This window comes from Panthera leo, chromosome D3, assembly GCF_018350215.1.
Source record: "Panthera leo isolate Ple1 chromosome D3, P.leo_Ple1_pat1.1, whole genome shotgun sequence".
NCBI lineage: Eukaryota > Metazoa > Chordata > Mammalia > Carnivora > Felidae > Panthera > Panthera leo.
In genome coordinates, this window is record NC_056690.1 from 25,869,101 (window position 1) to 25,890,600 (window position 21,500).

The window sequence follows — 21,500 nt, forward strand, 5'->3', positions numbered from 1 at the left end:
GTCAGCCTGGAGGAGCAGAGTAGGAATCTCCTGCTACCTGTGCCCGAACATTGGGGTTTGGCCCGGGGTCCGGAAGGAAGACGCCTGAAAATGTTCTCACTCCGAGGAGTGGCAGAGAAAGAGGAAGACAAGTAGACATCACCTCCTTGGCCTCTCCTCAAAAGCTCCCCCAGCCTGGCTGCTCCTTTCTTGGGTGTGGGTTTGGGGACGTGTGTACCAGGAACTGGGTTGTGGGTGCCGGGATCGGAGGCCTCGGCCCTGTTGACTTTTATGTTCGCAGTGCCCGGCACCGAGCCTGGCCCTGGGAGGGCGCCTGCCAGTGGGTGTTGGTTGAGGGAATGAATGGAGTCCTGTGTGCTCCGCTGTACCAGAAACAGGAAGGTGTGTGGGGTGGGGGTGGGGTGCCCAGGCAGCACCACTGTTCCTCAGCCTCTGACCGAGTGTGGCTCTTTAAGACTACTTTTACGAAAGGCTCTCATCCGTACAGAAAGCTGCGTACATCATGGGTGGACAGCTCGATGAATTTGCAGGTGAACGTGCCCGTGTGACGGCACCAGATCGAGAAAAAAAGCACGTGCCTCGGGGCGCCTGGGGGGCTCAGTTGGTTAAGCATCCGACTCTTGATTTCTGCTCAGGATCCCCGGGTCGTGGATCGAGCCCTGCGTCCAGCTCTGCCTGACAGCGTGGAGCCTGCTTGGGATTGTGCCCCCCCCCCCCCCGCCCCCCAACCTCTCTCCGCCCTTCCCCTGCTCGACTGCTCTCTCTCTCTTTCTCAAAATACATAAGTAAACTTAAAAAAAAACTTTTTTAAAGCACATGCCTTGTACCCCCTCCAACAAGATGTCCATACCCCTCCTCCAGTCAGGTCTCCCCAAAGGGTGACCACCATCCTTAAATCTCCTATTAGAGATTAATTTTGCCTGCCTTTGTACTTTATAGACCTATCAAGTATAAAATACTTCACATACGTCAAAACGCAGATGCTCTCTTTTGTATTGGCTTTTTCTTCCCCCGCTCAACATAAGTCTATGAGATTCGTCCTGAGTTTTGTCTGAAGTGTTGGCTTGTTCATCTGCCTGGCTGTTGGGTGTATATTTATTTATTCGTATTTACATGTGAAGTCTCTTGGTTATGGGCGTTTGGGTAGTTTCTAGTTGGGGGCTTTTGCGGATGGTGCTATTGGGAACGTTTGGTGCTATTGGGGCCTTTGGTGACGAGTTAGATGCATTTCTGATGGCATCACATCCTTGCTAACACCTGGTATTATTATTATTATTATTTTTTGAAGCGATTCAGCTATATAGCAGTCTTCTATTGTACTTTTAATTTGCATTTATTTCCCTGATGGGTGAACGTTTGAAAAACGTTTTGAACCTCACAATCCTTGATTTGAAGACAGGGCAAGCCCTCTATGTGTCTAAGCCTCAGTTTCCCTCTCTGAACCCTGCAGAGTCTTTATATTTAGCCCAGTGCTTAGCGTGTAGATGGAGCTGTGACTGTTTTAGAACCTTTGCTGGGATGAAAGAACCCTGACCTAAAACAGGCGACACTCACCCTGTGGAGCTTTCTCAACCTAAATCCTCTCTGTTTCTCAGGTCAGTTCTATAAATATCTATTAAGCACCTACTGTATACCAATCTCCAGGTTGGGCATTCAAAGTATAGCAATGAACTAGACCCAGTTCCTACCTTTGGAGGCTGTGGCTCTGGAGGTGAGTGCAGGGGGCTGCGGGAACCCAGAGGAAGCGCTAACTGGGCTACAGCATCACGGAAGGCTTCTTGGAGGAGGCAAGCCTCACGGGGTTGAGTAAAGTTGAGTACGGCTCTTGCGTTCAGGCACACGCTTGGGCGCCTTCTGTGCGCCAGGCACTGGCTCCCACCCCGAGGTGATTGCGTGACGCTGTTGGTCGGTGCACCTTGGGGAGGGGAGGCTACTGTCGTCTGGTGCGTAGAGGGTGCGACGTTAACAGTCAGGGGCATGAGCAGAGGGACTAGGAGCGTCACCCTCTCCAGAGGATGTCAGAGGAGCCGTTGCAGAAGGAGGCATCTGGAGCTGAATTTTGAAGGAATCAGTGGGAAGAGGCAGGAAGCGGGGGCCGCCGAGGCAGTGCCGGTGAATCTCCGAGATGGACCCCTGTGTGCTCAGGGGCTTTCACTCCAAGCTCCAGCCTGGAGATGAGGCAGGAGAGGACCGCGGGGACCAGGCACACACAGTTGAGGACTTGATCAGCCTGTGTCCCCCACAACCCCCACCGCACCCTCCGGGATCCCTAAGCCCCGTGTGGCTGCCGAGCCCTTGCGATGTGGCTGGTGTGCCTAAGGAACTGAGTGTTTTATTTTCAAGATCATTTAAATTTAGATTGCAACACAGATACTTGATTCCGTTCTTGGAAAACTTGGAAGCATGTGTGGGACTATTTCGGGACGCGAATGTACTTTTTCAACCGTAAATTCTGTGAGCTCCAAATACAGATCAGAGAGGCCCGGTGAAAAGTCGAATATACACCCCAGATTTAAAAGACATAGTGCTAAAGCAGGGGTGGGGGGGGGGGAGAGGGAAAATGTCTCATTAATTTTAATTTTGGTACTGATTTTAAATCATACATGTGCTTTATGTTGGCTTTATTTACAGTTTTATATTGCGTAACGATGATATTTTGGATATGTGGAGTTAAATAAAAGTCTAGAATCAAATTTCATTTCACCTTTTTCTTTTTCCTTCTTCAATGTGGCTTCTGGACAATTGGATTCCACGCATGGCTCACCGTGGATGTCGCTGTTATAACCCCTGGGGAGGAGCTGGAATGTTCTACTGAGGCTGAGGGCTCGTGGAAGGGGTTAGGCAGGGGAGCCACCTGGTCGGGTTTCCTTGGGAGTTAACACCCTCTGGCCATAGTGGTAAGAGAAGATTCCAGAGGATGGGATGAGTTCGGCCATAGGGAGACAGTGTAGCCTACAAGGCTTGAGCTGTGGCCACAGAGAGAAACCTTGATGCCCAGGCAGGTAGTGGCTGCTGGGGATGTAGGGGCAGGTGACCAGACTGGGCCCCGGAGGGAGGAGGAGCCTGTGGGGAGGGGCGGGCACATCCCAGGACTGCCCCTCCTTCAAAGAGGCCTCACAGCTAAAAGCCAGCAGGAGTGACTTTGGCTACCGTGCCCACAAGTCTGCCTGCTTCTTCTGGTGTCCACTCCAGACCTAATCTGGTCCTTCTCTGCCCTGCTGGCTGCAGCCTGCACCCCACTCAGGTTTGACTCCCCACCTTCTGCTGCCCTGCCCTGCCCTCCACGGCTTTATCAGCTGTGTGGCCTTGAGCAAGTGACTTGCCCTCCCTGGGGGCTGCTGGCTTTGCATGGCCTCACCCAGGTCGCACTTGGGGCATAGGATAGATGCCCACAGACGACAGGTCTTCCTGGGCTGGGTCTTTGGAGGGGTGACAGTGTGGAGCGTCAGGGGACGTTGGGCATGGCAGTCTCCCGTTTGCTGGGTGGCTCCCCATCTCCCATCTCTGGATTATGTCCCCGCTGCCCCCTGCTTTGGAAACTGAGGCTCAGAAACGAGAAGGGGCTTTCCTAAGTCCACACAGCTCAACAGAGGCAGAATTCACACGGGGAACGCAGGCCTTGTCAGTGCAGGGCCACCGCTCCTGTGACCGTGTCTCAGTTTGCGATCAAGGGTAGGGCGCCGAGCCTCGGTATCCTCATCAGTCGGGTGGGGTGGAGAGCAGAGCTGACCACGGCCGGTGGCGGTGGGGACGGGGTAGTCGAGGGGGGCAGTTCAGTGCCAGCTGCAGGGGGGAGATAGGCCTCCAGATAACGCTACTACGTGTGGACCGATTCGCGCGGATCAGTTCCTCACAGCAAGTCTCTGCAGCTACTGGTGTGAGCCCATTTTCAGGGGGAGGAAACTGAGGCGCATATGTGCACCTCATCAGTTGAAGCTGGGGCCCCAACCAGTTCCTTGGCCCCAGGGCCCTCTCTGTCCCCGGCACGGGCCCCGTCCTCACCCTCACCCCAGGGTCCTGACATCACTTCTTGTGCTCGATGAGGGCGGGCTTGCGCTGTCCCCGGGCCTGGCCCTCCGTCCTGGATGACTGGACATGAATGGGTACAGCGCAGCCTCCCCAGTGGCACTCGGAGATGCCCAGCCCACGGAGCTCCTGCCCCACCTCGGGAACTTTCCTTCCTTTGCCAGGAGAGCCGTGACCTTTCCGCCTCCCTGCTCTGAGCCGCTTTCTGCCAGCCAGAGTGGGTGGGCAGGAAGCTGGCAGGGAACATGCCCGGGGGGCCTGGCCAGATCCTGAAAGCCAGAGCTGAGAGGGGTCCTGGTTGTCTGCACACCTTGTTCAGCCTCAGTCTTCGTATCTGGAAAAGGGGAGGAGCTGTCAGCTTCACAAAAACAGCAGCGTCTGGCAGTCCGAAGTCGGTGCAGGAGGACTCACAGACCCCTGGCCTTCTGGAGGCGCTTTGGCAGTTTCTGCCGAGGTGTCGCCAGCCAGCGGACCCTTTTTACGCAGCTGCCTAGATCTGTGCTTCTCAAGTTTTAACACGCATGGGAATCCCTGCGGTCTGTTAAAATGCAGATTGGATCTGGAACCTGCCAGAGGGGACGAGCAAGCTCCCAGGGAACCCTGCTGATGCAGTTAGCAAGGCCCCAGGGTGCCTCTCACACGTGGGTATGAGGAGGCCTGCTCCTTAGCGATGGGGCCGGTTGCATCAGAGATGGGAACAGCCTAAATGTCGCTCAGGAAGGCTTTGGCCACGGATGGTGGGCCATCCCTGCTGGGGAAGGGGGAGGAGGTGCTCTCGCACAATTTAAAGGAGGGGTCTTGTCTTCTGTGAGGATGGACCGCCGTCTGAGCGCTGGGGCTTTGCCTCTGTCATTCGCTCACGTGCCCCCTGGCTAACCGGGGTCTGGCTGGGCTACAGGGAACACGTGGTAGGTTCTCCGGCAATGTTTACTGAGTGGCGAACACGTGTGCAATACCCCTGTGACCTAGCGTGGAGGGAATCAAGCGGGTTTCAGGACATGCGTGATCCAGGGCTTCTCAGCCTCGGCATCACGGACGTTTGGGGCCAGATGATCGTTTGTGGTGTGGGCTGAGCTGGACATTATAGGACGCTTAGCCACACCCCGCCTCTGCTCCTGAGATGACCCCTGGCTGTGACAACCAAAACTGTCTCCAGATATTGCCAGTTGTCCCCCTGAAGGGTAAAATCGGTCCCTGGCGGGAGATGATGGTGTGCGCGTGGAAGGAGGGGAGGAGGGATGCTCGGGAGGGTGGGAGGGAGGCCCTGTGTGATGGCCATTCAGATACATGTCCGACCAGGACCTCATAGAAAGAAGGACAGGTGGCTCCTCCCCAAACTGATCGACCGTGGTTACCTCTTAGAAAAAGGGACCACGGGGCACCTGGGTGGCTCAGCTGGTTAAGCATCTGACTGGATTTCAGCTCAGGTCATGATCTCGAGGTTCCTGAGTTCGAGCCCCGCGTCAGGCTCTGTGCCGACAGCTCGGAGCCTGGAGCCTGCTTCGGATTCTGTGTCTCCCTCTCTCTCTGCCCCTCCCCTGCTCGCGCTCTGTCTCTCTCTCTCAAAAATAAAAATTAATTGGGGCGCCTGGGTGGCTCAGTCAGTTAAGCGTCCGACTTCAGCTCAGGTCATGATCTCACGGTCCGTGAGTTCGAGCCCCGCGTCGGGCTCTGTGCTGGCAGCTCAGAGCCTGGAGCCTGCTTCAGATTCTGTGTCTCCCTCTCTCTCTCTGACCCTCCCCCATTCATGCTCTGTCTCAAAAATAAATAAACATTAAAAAAAATTTTTTTTTAAATAAACATTAACTAACTAACCAAAACAGCATTGGAGATTTTGCTCCAAGGAGACTTAAGCCGTCTCTTAAAACAAAAAAATGAAGATTGTACCTGTGACTTGAATACTTAAATAAATTTTAGAACTAGGAATGATACAAGGACCTCTTCTAGAGTTGTGAGGGTTTAGAAGATGTTTTTTAATGTGTATTTATTTTTGAGAGAGAGAGAGAGCGCAAGTGCGCATGCAAGCGGGGGAGGGGCAGAGACAGAGAGAGGGAGGCAGAGAATCCAGTGCAGGCTCTGCGCTGTCAGCGAAAAGCCCTACGTAGGGGCTCAAACCTACGAACCATGAGATCATGACCTGAGCCGATGTTGCACGCTCACCGAGCTGAGCCACGCAGGCGCCCCTGGAGTTGTGAGGGTTTAACTAAAGTTTGCACCTGAAGGGATCAGCAGAGTGCCTGGCACATACTTGGAACAACCAGAGGAAACCACTGTTGCCTTTATTGTGAGACTTGCAGCAACCCCCCCCCCCCCCCCCCCCCCCCCCCCCGCAGCCCTGAAGCAGAAGGAAGCAGTTAAGACCTTGTTTGCATTTGGGCAGAGGAGCTCAGAGAGAGGGAGGGACTTGTGCAAGGTCACACAGGAAAGTCGAAGGGAGCCACTCTTCATGGCTCTGAGACAGGGGCCATCTCTCCTCTGTCACCCTGGGGCCCCTGCCGGGTGTTTGGAGCTCCTGGTCCCCGCACCTGTGGACTGAGGCCATCTGGGCTGCTTCAGGTCCCCCGGCTTGTTGATCACTTGACATGTACCGGTGCCCAGCTGGCACCCAGAAATCCCACTTGGGGATTGTGCTGGTTTTGCACAGCAGCGCTAGGGGGATGGCCAAGGATGTGACAGAGGACCTTGGCAGAAAGTTTCCCATAGATGGGCACTGGCTGCCAGCCCTATGCAGCTTTGGAGTCCTACTGCACCTCTCCTGCTCAAATACCTGCCATGGCTCCCTAGTACCTAAGTCTCAATTTCCTACCCGTGCCTACTGGGTTAGCATTCCACGCCCTTCAAAGGATCCTGCCTGACATGACTAGATTCCAAATACTAATAATAGTGATAACTATAATAATAGGACGCAGAGCACCTACTGTTTGCCAGGTAGAGTAGTAAGTACTTTACCTGCACTATTTTATTTAATCCGCACAGAAACCATCTGGCACTGCCACAAGGCTGATTGTCATTTTACAGTTAAAGGAAACTGATGCTCGCAAAAGTGGAGTGTCCTGCCCAAGGTCACGTAGCTCCTGGCCCTGCCAAGATCTTCACCCTGACTTCAGAGCCAGACTTTAAGTCAGGAGGTCAACCTACCTCATCTCGTTAGGGGAGTGAGCCAGCATGAGGCCAGCAGAGAGGAGCCCAGGGCTGGGTGTCTGGAAAGCTGGGCCCAGGCCCGGCCTGCTCCGTGACCTTGACCAGACAGACTCTCCTCTCTGGGCTTGCCGTGGGTTGTCTCAGCAGCTGGCTGTGTATTCCAGAGCTTAAGGTCTCCAGGTTAGGCCGCGAACCTGGGAACATCCCCCCCCCCCCGCCCCCGCATTTCATTTTTCCATTCTTTTCTTTTGTATCATGCCGCTGATACATACTCACTATTGGAGAGTTAGAAAACTCGGGGGGTCAGAGGGGTGGTGTGGAAGGAGAAATAAATGAAGCGTTTTAGGGTATACCCTTCTGGAGTATTTTTCCAACCTAAATATGTACCAGCATGGGATCAGCTAACCTCTGTCCCCTAACTTATCCAGGATGCCTTGCGGGGTAATGAATTCTTATAGGGTCACATCTGGGTCTGTTGTGTTTGTACCATGGAATGTTTAATTAGAATAATTAGAGACGATGATGATGCTTTAATAGCCGGCATGTACTGGACTCCTCTCAGCTCCAGCCCTAAGCACGTGCCTCAGTAGGCATCCTGGCAACCCTCTGAGGGAGGCAGCTCAGCCCATTTTACAGAGGAGGAAACTGAGACTTTTGATGTGAACTGCCTCCCACCCCCACCGCTCCCGGTCTCATGGCCCATCCTCGGCAGAGCCAAATGTGGACTCAGCCCCTCCTGAGCCATCCTCCCATGCCCTTAACCCCTGTTGAGCACCCTGCCCCTTGCTTCATCACCCGTGTCCTCTTTGAGGCGGGCAAGTGAGCTGGGTGCTGGCCAAGGAAGGAAGGAAGGAAGGAAGGAAGGAAGACCAATTAGGAGAAGCCACGGCAGTCTGCGGTGGCCTGATCCATCAGTCATGGCCAAAGAGAGGGTGAATGTTCTTGCTCGGAACAGCCCTCCCTCCTAGGCCTGAGAGGCGGTTGTCCTTGGGAATTTGCCAGAACCCTGTGGGGTGAAATCCGGATGGCCTCAGCTGGACGGTTTTCCCAAGACTGGAGAGTACGGGTGGCCCAGGCCTTAAAGAGTTTCTGAGATGCTGGTGCTGGGCCACCTGCCGTGGCCACCCTGAGCAGGGGAGCCCTCGCGAAGCGGGCCTGGAAAGCGATTTCCGATTTCCGTCTTAAGGTTTAGAGAGGTTAAGAGCCTCGCCCAAGTTCACCTTCACAGCCCTTGTCTTGGAGAGCCGGGAGCGTGGGGGCATCCTGGGCTGCATTGGGGGTTCCAGCTGGAGTCAGGGGATTGGTAAGACACTTGGGACGTGCTATCTTGTCCCCTCTCAGCAGCCCCTGGAGGTGGGCACCGCCATTGTCCTCATTCTACAGACAAGGACACTGGCCTCTTTTGTCTTTTTTCAAATGTGAACCCTGAACTCCTTTTGCGGGTGAAATCTTACAGGGTGTGCCACGTGAGGTGTTGAATCAGAGAGGATTCTAGCTGCGGAAGTTGGGTGTGGGGCAGGGAAGGGCGTCTCAGAGCTCCGCCACCCCTCGTGAGTCAGTGGTGGGGAAACTGAGTCCCGGAGAGGGAACAGGCATGTCCTGGTTGCAGGACTGGAAGCACCTTCCCCTCGTCCTGCGTCAGGTCTCTGAGTGAAGGAGTCTGGCCCATGAAAAGGCGAATGAAGCCAGCTCGATGTCTAAGATCCAGTGTTTCCGAGCCAGACCTCAGTGTAAATCCTGGCCCACGCCTACCAGTCTCCCGGTGGTGGCCAAGCTACTTAACTTCCCCGAGGCTTTGATTTCTCGTCTGTAAAGTGGGGTGTCATTGTACCTCCTCTCGGGGTGGCTGGGAGCCTCAGATGGTGCCATGGTCACATGGCCCTCAGCTCTGTGCCCACTGAGTGAGCACACATTCACTTTGATCAAGTGACAACTCCCCGTGGACTCTTGTCTTCTCTCAGCCCCCCGGGAGGAAATCTCCTCGCACACCCCATTTAACAGGTGAGGAAACCGAGGCTCAGAGAGGGTCAGTGTCTTGCCCAGAGCTGGCGAGCCAGGGAGCGGCAGAGATGAACCCAGCTCCTGTCCCCTGGCCTCACTGCCTGCCTTAGTGAGTGTGCCGTGAGTGTCTAAGGAGAACTGAGCTCGGTGTGGGGGGAGATGACACAGAGTGTATACAGCTGGAGCTCAATAAATGCTTACCTCAAAGCCACAGTTGTGGTAGAATTTCTCAACGGGAGTTGAGCAGAGTGGTGCCAGAAGGAGCAGGGCTTTGTGGGGGAAGCTGGTTATACCGCTGTGCGTGGATTTCCTGGAGAGATGCCCAGTGGCCCCTGCCATCCCGGCATTTCTGGGATCCCCAGGCTCCCCAGCTCCTGAGTACAGGTGTGAACAGAGCCACGCATCGATTTGTGGTTTGTAGAAACAAACCCAGGTTTGTCCTGGAGGCTGTGGTGAGCGAGGCACTCGCGTTGGGCACAGAACGTAGGGGGGTGTCCAAAAATTCTGTCATCAAGGTAGATAACATTTTAATGCAAATCAAAAAAAAAAAATCGAAACCAATGAGTGAGCCTTGAAAGCACATCAAATGAAAGAAGCCAGCCAGTAAAGACCATGTGTCGTGCTGTTCTGTTTACAGTTGACCCTTGACCAGTACAGGTTTCAAATACATGGCCCACTTTATACACGGATTTTTAAAAATATATATAAATATAGGACAGTACCGTAAATGTATTTTCTCTTCTTTATGATTTTCTTCATGACACTTTCTTTGCTCCAGCTTATTTTATTGTAAGAATATGGCTTAGAGTACCTGTAACACACAAAATATATGTTGACGGACCGTTGATGTTATGGGTAGGGCTCCTGGTCAACAGCAGGCTATTAAGTTTGGGGCAGGGGTGGTCAAATGTTGTTTGCAGATTTTCAGATGCATGGGGCGTCGGCCCCCCAGCCCCCATGTCGTTCGAGGGTTGACTGTATATGACATGTTCAGAAGAGGCAAATCCATAGAAACCGAGTAGATCCCATGGTTGCCATGGGTGGGGGGGAGATAAGGGATTGGGGTGATAGCTAACAGTTGGGGTCTCTCTTTTTTTTTTTATTTTTTTTTTTATTTTTTTTAATGTTTATTCATTTTTGAGAGGGAGAGACAGAGTGCAAATAGGAGAGGGGCAGAGAGAGAGAGAGGGAGACACAGAATTGGAAGCAGGCCCCGGGCTCTGAGCTGTCAGCACAGAGCCCAATGCGGGGCTCGAACCCACGAACCATGAGATCACGACCTGAGCCAAAGTCGGACGCCCAACTGACTGAGCCACCCTGGTGCCCCTGGGGTCTCTCTTTGAGATGATGAAAACATTCCAAGGTGGACCGTGGGCTTGGTTGCATAACTAACCTTCTCTCCGTGAAGCCTCCGTCTCTGTGAATCCTCACAGCGGTCTTGCTCAGAAGAATTCTTGGGCCCATTTTACAGATGAGGAAACTGAGGCCCAGAGACAGGAGAGGGCACTGCTAGGGGTGTAGAGCCGAGGCAGGTGCACACCTGGGGTCTCTGCACTGCCGGTGGCTGAGACGCAGAGCTCGTTCGGCTTCCCCGCGGGGCCGTGTGTTCCGGGTCTGGGGCCACAGTCACCCCGACTCTGGTCCCCAGTGTCCTCTACTTCAGACTTGAGCCAAGGTCACCTGCTGGCATGTGATGCCCAGCGTGGGCAGAGGCCATGTTTCTTTGTAATAGTTGTATTGCCTCCTACTTTTATTTTTTAAATTTATTTTATTTTATTACTATTTTTTATTTTTTTATGTTTATTTTTGAGAGACAGAGAGAGAGAGGCTGGAGGAGGAGTAGAATGAGGGAGACAGAGGATCTGAAGCAGGCTCTGCGTTGACAGCGGAGAGCCTGACGTGGGGCTCGAACTCACGAACCGCGAGATCATGACCTGAGCTGAAACCAAGAGTCCGTGCTGAACCGACTGAGCCACCCAGCCACCCCTCCTACTTTTATTTTTTTATGTAAAATGAAAACACCCCAGCCGCGCTCGGGACTATGCCATCAAGTCCGAACCCCTCCCGAGGTGGGAGTGCAGCTTTGGAGGGCCCCCTAGGGGCCCGGGAGTCTGGATGGGAACCAATGATATCTTTATTGACTCTGATTTAATATTTGCTCCAGGTGTCCTTGTAGGTGACACATACAGGCAGCTGGGTCGTGGTCACCAATAGGAGCCACACATACCTTTATGTTGTATTTCAGCGGCTACAGGCATCTCTTGTCATCGCTGCGTGCACGTTGTGTTTGCTATAGGGCCTGCCTCTAGATCTCTCTTTTTTCTTTTCTCTTTTCTTTTCTTTTCTTTTCTCTTTTCTTTCTCTTTCTTTCTCTTTCTTTTTTCTTTTCTTTTCTCTTTTCTTTCTCTTTCTTTCTCTTTGTTTTGTTTTTCATTCATGTTTTCATTCGTTCTTCCGTTCTTTCATTTTTTCATTTTTCGTTCTTTCGTTCTTTCGTTCGTTCGTTCTTCATTTGGTTTTAAATGTTTGATTTATTTTTGAGAGAGTGCAAGTGGGGGGGGCAGAGACAGAGAGACAGAGGATCTAAGTGAACTCTGCTAACAGCAGGCAGCCCGATGTGGGGCTTCAGCTTACAGACCAGGAGATCGTGGTCTGAGCCAAAGTCGGACGCTCAACCGACTGAGCCACCCAGGTGCCCCTTACTGTTTTTGATAAATGAGCATAGCGGTCACATTATCAGAGCTTTTGTTTGTTTGTTTTTTGGTAATCGTGTCCTTGGCCAGATTTTACTATAATTGGTGTCCTTGTGATCCTTGTATTTGATTCTATTTAAAACCTGGGCACCTGGGATGCTGTCGGTTGAGCATCTGACTCTTGATTTTGGCTCAGGTCACGATCTCGCAGTTTGTGGGTTCGAGCCCCACGTGGGGCTCTGCGCTGACAGTGCGGAGCCTGCTTGGGATTCTCTCTCCCTCTCTCTCTGCCCCCGCACCCCCAGAATATATGAGTAAACGTTAATAAAAACCCACTCTTCTCTGAAGGGGTCCGTCGATGTCACAGTCGAAGGGGTCTGTGGCACAGAGCAGGTGGAAGGACCAGCGAGTTGCGGGGCTGCATCCTGACGCTGCCTTGCACTGCTGCGTGAGCACCTGGCCTGGGTGGGCACCTTGCATGCGAATCCAGGGCCCTAAGTAGCATTTCCTCCAGCAGCAGAGTCGAGGAGAGAGGCGCTTAGTAAAAGGCAGCTCGCCGAGCCTCGTCATGTAACTTCTGAATCAGAGTGTTTGGGCGCGGGACCCAGGGGTGTGCTGCACAGGGGTTTGAGAACCGAGTTGAGGGGGGAAATCACAGGGATACAGTCATAGGGCCCTGTCCCGAGTGCTTTGTGCCCTTCATTTGTTTAGTCTCACAACTTCATTAGCAGACCCACTTTACAGATGAGGAAACTGAGGCACAAAGAAGTTAGGTAATACCTCCCCCTCCTACCCCCTCAAGGGCTGCATTGATAATAATCAGCAGAACCAGGACTCCTGCTCCAGTGCTCATTTCCTTCCCTCTGGCAGCTTCTTGGCAGAGGAATGGAGGCGGGGCCTCGGGCATGCCTGCATGCGTGTGTGTGTGTGCGTGTGTGTGTACCCACGAATGTGTGGCCAGTGCAAGGTCCCTTGGGCCTCTCCTGTTTGCATTGTTTACCAGGCAGGGCCCCCCTTACCGTGTTTCCCCTGAGCAGGAAGTCTGGAACCAGGGGCCACGCCAGAGGAGTGGGGAAGGCTGGGAAGGACCTGGGTTCCAGTTCAGGCACAGTTACCATCTGTGTGACCTTGGGCTAGGCACCTCACCTCTCTGAGCCTCACCTTACCCCCCTCTGGAAAACGGGGCTGGTAACAGCGTCTACCCCCCACGGTTGTTGGTGGAGGCAGAGTGTCCAGGAAAGCTCCAGACATACACAAAAGCTTCTCCCCCTGAGTCTTTATTTACTTGACGACAGACCAGATGCCAGAGGATTCTGTGCACGTGCTTCTTCATTTTTTTTTTTTAATGGACTATTTGCTCCCCTGAATTTTACGTTTTCCTCTCACCCACCAAAGGCTGGCCACCTGAGGCCTCCCCCGAAGGGGGGGGGGTGGCCAGGACCGGAATATACACCAGCTCCCGCTGGGGCTCACTGCATTCGCGCGTCCTGGGCTCGTCCAAGCCCTGCTGGGCGCGTGTGCTGCCCGTACCGTAACCTTGCCGTGCAGGCCAGGGGGTTGGCACCCTGTGGCCCGCGGGACAAATCTAGCTCAGTGCCTGGTTTTGTACATCGGAGCACAGCCACACGCCTTCCTTGCTGTGTTGTCTGGAGGTGCTCTCGCGAATGGCGTAGCTGCGTCTGAGACCGTCTGACCCACGTGGCCAAGGTCGTTGGCTTCCCGGCCCTTCACAGGGAGATTTGCCGATCCCACCTCGCCGGGCCACTCGTTTTCTCAGATCTTTGTCCACGTGCTGTGAGGACAGTCCTCATAATATTAAACGCGCCTAGTTTTGCATATTGACTCTGTGCCTGGCTTGGTAGAAGTTACGTCCAGTTCCTCAAGACCCTCTTTGGTCTGGGTGTTATTCCCATTTGTCAGGTGGGAACACCGAGGCTCAGAGAGCCACACCGGGGTGACCCAGGACACCCAGCCGCTGAGCGGGGGAGCTGGGGTGTGACCCACAGCCTCCCCAGTTCCCATCCCCGTCTTGTGCCTTAACAGAGGGCTGAACTGGGCCCCATTCGACTCTGGCTGGCTTGTCTCGGGAGTGGGTCTCCGGAGGTCTCTGATCGCCAGGGGCCCTACCCCAGAGATCACCTGTCTCCTGTCTTCCCAGCTTTGCCAGGGAAGGGTTGGGGCTTGGGGTGGTGAGGTCAGCGGGTAGGTAGTAGCCATGGTAATGGAATGTTTGGAAGCTGGTCCCCACCGAGAAAGTTTGCAGGGCCGGTGGCTGAGCCCGGGCACAGGGGTGCCAGGCACCCCTCCAAGGCCACTCTGTAAGTCCGGCGACCTGCCTCCCCGGCCTGGGAAACCTGTTGATCTGCTGAGCTTGGAGGAACCCTGCTGAGTTAGAAAGTTCAAATGACTTCGACCCCAGATTGGTGTGGTCTCCGTGTAAATGTCCCCTCCCTCTGTGACACCATATGGCGTATCTCCCAGTCCCTGCTGTGGGCATTTCCTTCTGAGCATGTGTCACAGGCGTCATGATCCCACACACTGGTCTCCTTGCTCCCCGCCAGGATGTGAGCTCTATGCGGGCAGGGGTCTCTGTCTGCTGCCCTTGATGTGTCCCAGCATCTGATCAGTGCCTGGCGATAGTAGGCGCTCAATAAACATTTGTGGAATGAATGCACGTGGGTTTAAAGGGGTCTGGAAGACTGAACAGCCCTCTCCCTGCCCCTCCCTTCCAACGGTCATTCAGGGAAACCCTTGGGCCAGTGCAGAGAGAGAGCAGAGTCCCTTCTGCCCTCCCCTGCTGCCACTGACCATGTGACATTGATGCCAGGGATCTGGGGACATAACCAGATTTGGAAACTGACTTTTCTTCTTACTAAACTGTGTGGTTTCTGCAAACCACTTCAACTCTCCCGAGTTTCAATCTCCTCAGCCTATCAAATGGGGATAAAAGGCCCCACCTTAGAAGGTTCTCCTGCAGCTGAAATGAGAAAGCGAAAGCCAGCCTGTGAATAGCTCCACGTTCTAACTGATTTACAGCTCCCCGCACCCCTACGAGGCGAGATCCTCGTTCACACTGGCTACATTTCAAGTGTCCAGGTGCCCCCCCGGGAGCCTCCTTTCAGGTATTGCTGTCATCCCCATTTTAAAGATGCAGAAACTGAGGTTCAGAGAGGGTGAGTGAGTTGGCAAGGCCACACAGCCAGTAGCTGGTGGAGCCGGGATCTGAGCCCAAGCAGCCTGGCCCCCTACTATACCTGGCATATGATTAAAAACACACTAGTCGCTTTATTTTTTTATTACAGAGAGAGAAAGACTGTGACAGTGTGTCTTGAGGAGAAAACTTATCACCAAGCACCATTCCTGTTTGCATTTTGAGTCGACGTATTTCCTTCTTGTCTTTTTTCTTCTTCTGTGGTTTGCGTTTGCCGTTCGGTTCGGCCGATTTGGCGGTTTTGCTTTTTGGCATAATTATGCACACGCTGCACCCGCGTGGGACTCTGTCATCCCTAAGCTGCAGATCCGGGGTGCCCCCTTGCCACCCCACCCTGCCATTGGGCTGTTGTAAGGACGAATCGAGGTAAAGCACGGAATGCCTTCGGTTTGGTGTCTGATGCACAGTGGTGCTTAATAAATGCTGATGTTCCTCCCAGAAGGAAAAGAGGCCTCAGTGTCCATAGTCTCCACAACCCCCCTCCCGTGTACCTCATTTTTCTTCCAAGTCAGCGCTGTCCGGTCGAACCTTCTGCAAATAAGGGGAATGTTCCAGAGCAAGGGTCCACAAACTTGTTCTATAAGTATCCAAATATTAACCATTTCAGGTTTTGCTGAGTGCGTAAGGTGGGTTTTGCTGCCTCTCCTTTTCCCCGCGGCCCCTCCCCCTCCTCTTTCCCTTAAAAAAAAAAAAAGTACAAGCTATTCTTAAGTCAAGGGCTGGAGGTTGGATTTGGTCCGTGGTTCACTGACCCCATCCTAGATCTGCACTGTCCAGCACGGTAGCCACTGGCCACCACACGGCTGCTGGGCTCTTGAAATACGGCCGGGGCACACAAGGAGCCGAATTTAACATTTTCTTTCGTTTTCCTTAATTTCCTTTTCTGAAATTTATTTATTTTATTCTTTTAATGCTTATTTTTATTTTTGAGAGAGAGAGAGACAGAGCAGGAGCAGGGTTAAGGGGGGGAGAGAGAGAGAGAGAGAGAGAGAATATATGAATAAATGAATCCAAGCAGGCTTCAGGCTCCGAGCCATCAGCACAGAGCCCAACGCGGGGCCCGAACTCACGGACCGCGAGACCATGACCTGAGCCGAAGTCAGACGCTTAACCAACTCAGCCACTGAGGTGCTCCCACCACTTTTTTTTGGTTTTTTAATTTGTTTCATTTTACTTAATTTAAATTGAAATGCCTTCCAAGGGGTCCGTGCCCCACACTGGACTGCAGCTGTAAATAATGGGAGTCTGGGGCAGCTCTCATCCCCGGCAGGCCTCTCCGAGCACTGTGGCATTTCGTGGGCCACCCGAGGGCACCTGGGCCCCAGCCATCTCGACTCTGGAAGAGCTTCAAGTGCCCTGTCCCTAATTGTTTTTATTTCTTCCAAGAGGCAGGTCTCTGTTGTGGGCCACCCATCCCCCAGGAGGCTCGGAGGCAGGGTGTGTGTGTGTGTGTGTGTGTGTGGCTGGTTGCTGTGGTTACATCTGGATACCCTTCTCCAGCTGTGTTTACGAGTCCTCATCAGCCTGCTTTTCCCAGGACAGGCACAAACTACAGAGGCGAGGAGTAAGCGAGGAGAAAGGGAGAGAGGACAGAGAGGCGCAGTTAACAGTCTACACCCAGATAATTTACAACACGACACAGATACAGTAATAGCTAAAGATTTCTGAGCGCTCACCGTAAATAGGCCATCGTGAGCTTTCAGCAGACAACAACCCATTTTGCAGAACAGGAAAACTGAGGCTCCGAGGAACAATGATTTATGGAGTCAGGGAGCCGTCTGGCTTCAGGGCTGTGTTCGTAACCACTCCCGCCTCCTGGAAAGGGACCAGGAGCTCCCCGGACTCCGTGTGTAAGTCTGTGGAATAATTTCCCTCGCGAGCCTCAGTCATCCCACCGGTAACATGGGGGAAGGTGAGAATCAGACTAAAACTCCTCACCTGCCCCCAAATGGTAAGGACACAGCATGACAAGTACACCAGGAGCCCCTTGGTTCCACATCAGCCCGGCTTCCTGCCAGACCCCATCCTATCCATGGCCCCGTTCCTTTACCGCCGTGGTTAAGAGCTGGGCACCCAAGGCTCATGGATCTGGATGGGATCCTGGTTCCCATGGTCCCCTGGGTGAGTTGCTCTTCCTCTTGAGGTCTTTTTCCTTTCTCGAAAATTGGGATTGGGGTTCCAGGGTGGCTCAGTCAGTTAAGCGTCTGACTCTTGATTTCAGCTCAGGGCATGATCTCAAGGTTTGTGAGATCAAGCCCTGTGTTGGGCTCAGTGCTGATGTTGCAGAGCCTGCTTGGGATTCTCTCTCTCTGTCTCTCTCTGCCCCCCCCCCACACTTGCATTCTCTCTCTCTCCAAGGAAATAAATTAAGCATTTAGAAAAATAATAAAAATTAAGAGAAAATTGGGATCATCACACACTCCTCGTAGGGGGACTAAATGATACAAGGTCCTGACATAGTAGGCATTGGGCCAGTATTAGGTGGCAGTGGCAGGATGCTGTCCTACTCTGAGGGCGCCTTATTTATCATAGGCTAGGTATGTGGTGCCCTTTTGGAGTTGGGCAGTGCACAGCCTGTTCAACCATACCAGCAGCTCCAGATGCTGATTAGTGATATAATGGTGGTAGTTGTTGCTTATCCTTAGGTTTACTTTTCCTGAAGTCCAATGTCCTTGGGCCAAGAGGAAGGGAGAACCCTGGTTCGCAGACAGCCGACAGCTCCCTAAGGCAGCAGCACCTGAACCCAGATTCTCAGCTCATACCTCTCTGCCTGAACAGTAAGCCAGTTCATTCCCTGTAGGACCAGGCGAGTTCAGACCCCAGCTGTTACATCTTGGGCTCAGATGGCCTCCCCCTGCACTCCAGCTTGCCCCCCCCAGAAAACTTACCCCAAATCACCGCCGGATGCCCCTGGGGAGCCTGACACCCTCCTCTGCCCCTCTGAGGGGGCCGGGCCCCCTCCACAGCACCCACCCCTAACGCGGCATCTCCTTTGCCTCTGCAGGGGACAGCTGGCGAGCAGTCTCCGTGAGCGGCCACAAGGGCTAGAGCCCAGAGATGACAGTGCCCGGGAGAGGTAAGTGCCTCCAGAAGTCCCCCCGCCCCCGCCCCGCCCGAGCCCTAGAGCTACTCCACTCCCCCGACTTCCATTATGGGGCAGCCAGACTCCCCTGGCCAGTGTTCTCTCTGTTAGAAATGCAGCACTGGGTCCCAGCAGCATGTCGGGGACAGTCCTCTGCTCTTTTTCATGTCTTAGAAAGACGATTCTCCTATAATAGGAGAAGGCCGGATCCCACAGTGGGCAGGGGATTTGGCCGGCATCACTGAGCAGATTCGAGGCACGGCCAGAATCCAAAGCCCTCTGTGTCCCATCTGACTAGTGTTTCTGGTGCGCTTGCTCATCTCAGCACCTCTCACAGAGTCTCCCCGAATCTCAGAATAGCTCCCTGAGGAAGGGTTATTATTACCCTTCCCTTTCTTTGAGGGGAAAGCAGAGGCTCAGAGGGGTGAAGTCCCTTGTCTCGGTCACCAGCTGGCAAGCAGCAGAGGCAGGATTTGAACCCAGGGCTTTAAGAAGCCACGTCTGAGTCTCGTACCCGCCATCCTCACTGCCAGGACGCTGGGACACTGCCCTTGGCGGGGCCCAGCGGGATAGTGGGGGGTAGAAGACTGGCCCGAATCCCCAGGCTGGGCGCTCTGGCCCCTGCAGAGTGGGGTCCTTGACCGTAGATGGCCAGGAAGTTGCTTTTGGTTTTGTGGGTCCCTGGCTGTCCTTTTTACCACATTGCCCTACTTTTTCTTTTCAAGGCACCCCTTAGGCTTTGCTATCTCCTGCTTAGGCCTGACCTGTCTGCTTTGAGCTGTTTTCTTTTGGCGACAGAGAGGGGCCTGTCACTGTGTCCTGTCTGAGGACAGTGAACAGCTTGCCTCAGCCTGGTCAGATGCAGGCCTGTCTCTGGCCACACGGCCCTAGGCCAGTGGCTTCTTCTCTCTGAGCTGCTGAGGGCGAGGCGTCCCTCCCCCAGGGGTGATAGAGGTGATTGCATTAAATGCTGCTAATGCATAGTAAAAGTTTTAGCCGAGCATGTGCGTCATAAATGTAAGAACCCAAAATTCGTGTGATTTGGTTTAAACTGAACAGGAATGACCAATATTAACCAAAACTGGTGTGTTGGTAACATTTTTCTTATTCTGCCTGTCCATTCTTCTAGTCCTTTCCCCTGATATTTAGTATCCAAGTCACTTTCTGACCCCAAATATACACTAGAGAATACACACACACACACACACACACGCACGCACGCACGGGCACAGATACTGTACTTACTCTTTCTGGAAACAGCTTTCCCAAAGCTTACCCCTTTTCTTCCTTTCTGTGCATCTCCCATCACCTTCTGGTCCATTCTCTCGTTGCCCACCAAGTGTCAGGAGGAAAGGGTGATTGCTCTAATTTAAACTAAAGTGTGATGGACTGGTCCCCAGGAGCACAGACACTGACATAATAACAGAATTCTAGTCTCAAGTCGAAGAGGAGAATTTCAGTGAGCACTTGAACAAGTTGATAGGTCCTGGGAGGGATTTCCAAGTGGCTTTCTGTCCTTCCCAGCCTGCCTTCTCCCTGAAAGGAGCCCTGGCATTAGATTTCCCCATCCCCGACCCTGAATTCAGGGCACCAATGAACCCCCGCCATTGTCAGCAGCATATGATAAGCACAGTTTCCTGGGGAGAGCGTCCCCAGCTATTTTCTGATGTCCACGGTGGCCAGTGACCCCAGGCTGAGATTCATCTTTGCTTTCTTAGTTGCTTCTAGAATCCTCTCAGCGTTTGAGGTCAGTGCACCCCACCCCTCTTTGCAGCTGAGGAAACTGTGGTTTAGATGGGGGAAGTGACTCTCCCAAAGCCACACAGCCAGGAAATGCTGAAGCTCTCGACAGCTTGGACCCCGGGGCCGAGATTGTGCATTCCCTCCTTCTGATATTTACGTCCCGCTTGCTACAGCCCGCAGTGGGGATGCAGGCTGGGTCGGTCCTTCGGTGGTTCCGGCTGAAGCTCGCATCCATCAAGGAACCTGCCTGTGGCCTTTGCACTGGGCATTCCCTTTGCCAGAACACCCTCCTCTCTCTTCCCTACCTGGCTGTTTGAAAACCACCTGTGCACTGTTCAGAACTTGGCTCCGGGGCCGCCTCCTACAAGAAGTCTTCCCTCACCTCCTCGGGTAGAAGCTGTCACCCCCTCCTCCCAGGTGTGGGGCCACCCTCTCCCACCTGGGGATCTTTGCATTCTCTGTTCCCTCTGCCTGGATCAGTCCTCCATGCATCTTCACGTGGCCAGCTTCATCCGGGACTCCGCTTGGATGCCACCTTCCCCGAGGGGCCCTCCCTGCCCTCCCTCCTCCTTCCCCTCCTCGATCCCTCTCACAGCAGAAGCCCTTTTCACTGGGTGCCTATAGCTTGTGTGGTATCGCTCCCCCGCCTGGCTGTCTTACCCACTTTCCTGTCCCCAGCACTGCACACAGTGCCCGGCACCTTTTTTGTACTTAATCCCCATTCACCGAATGAAGACCGAGGGAGTGAGTAGTGATTCCAGAAGAAGCCCAGAACAGGACAGCGTATTCCACACCGTCTCCTGAAAAGCATCTCTCACCGAGGCGGTGTGGTCCTTCAGAGCAGGCATCGGAGCTGGCTGGCCTGGGCTAGAATGTTCTACCCCAGCCTGGCTGCTCCCCAGCTGGGCACCTGGGATCAGCCTCTCCATTTCTTGGTTTCCTTCTGTTTTTTCTTATTTTAGGGGGGGGGGGGCGGGGAGCACAAGGGAGCAAGGGGCAGAGAGAGAGAAGGGCGGGGGGGGGGGGAGAGAGAGAATCCCCTGAGGGGCAGAGAGAAAGAGAGAGACAGAGAGAGAAGCAGGGCTCACCCAAAGTGGGGCTCAAGCTTACCCAAAGCGGGCGTCTTCACCCGAAGCAGGGCTCAAGCTTACCTGATGTGGGACTCGAACTCATGAACTGTGAGATCGTGAACTGAGCCGAAGTCAGATGCTAAGGCACCCAGGCGCCCTCGGTTTCCTTCTGTTTCTACGGCCGTCATGTCACAGCACTTGGAACCTTGTCCTGCTCATTCAACCAAGGCCCATCCCCCAAATACATACGAAGCACCTGCTAGGCACCAGGCTCTGTGCTAGACTCTGGAGAGCCCGCCGTGAACAGGACACACAGAAACCTTGTCCTTGCAAAGTGGGCGTGCTGCTGAATTCGGACATCCCAGGGCATTATTATTTTCCATACTTTAATAGTCAATTGAAAAATCATTCCTATGGGGCACCTGGGCAGCTCAGTCGGTTAAGCATCCAGCTTCCGCTCAGGTCATGATCTCACCGTCTGTGAGCTCGAGCCCCGCGTCAGGCTCTGCGCTGAGGGCTCAGAGCCTGGAGCC

General features: G+C 53.7%; 1 protein-coding gene across 3 annotated transcripts in view; it reads left to right on the forward strand.

The window, feature by feature from the left end:
• TPST2 (tyrosylprotein sulfotransferase 2) overlaps positions 1-21,500 on the forward strand; it is a 51,336-nt gene that overhangs the window by 15,936 nt on the left and 13,900 nt on the right. For all 3 annotated transcript variants that reach the window (XM_042909457.1, XM_042909456.1, XM_042909455.1), the window contains one exon: positions 18,077-18,148. The gene's annotated coding sequence lies outside the window, so the exon portion shown is untranslated. Of the gene's footprint in view, positions 1-18,076; positions 18,149-21,500 lie in introns of those variants that run through there.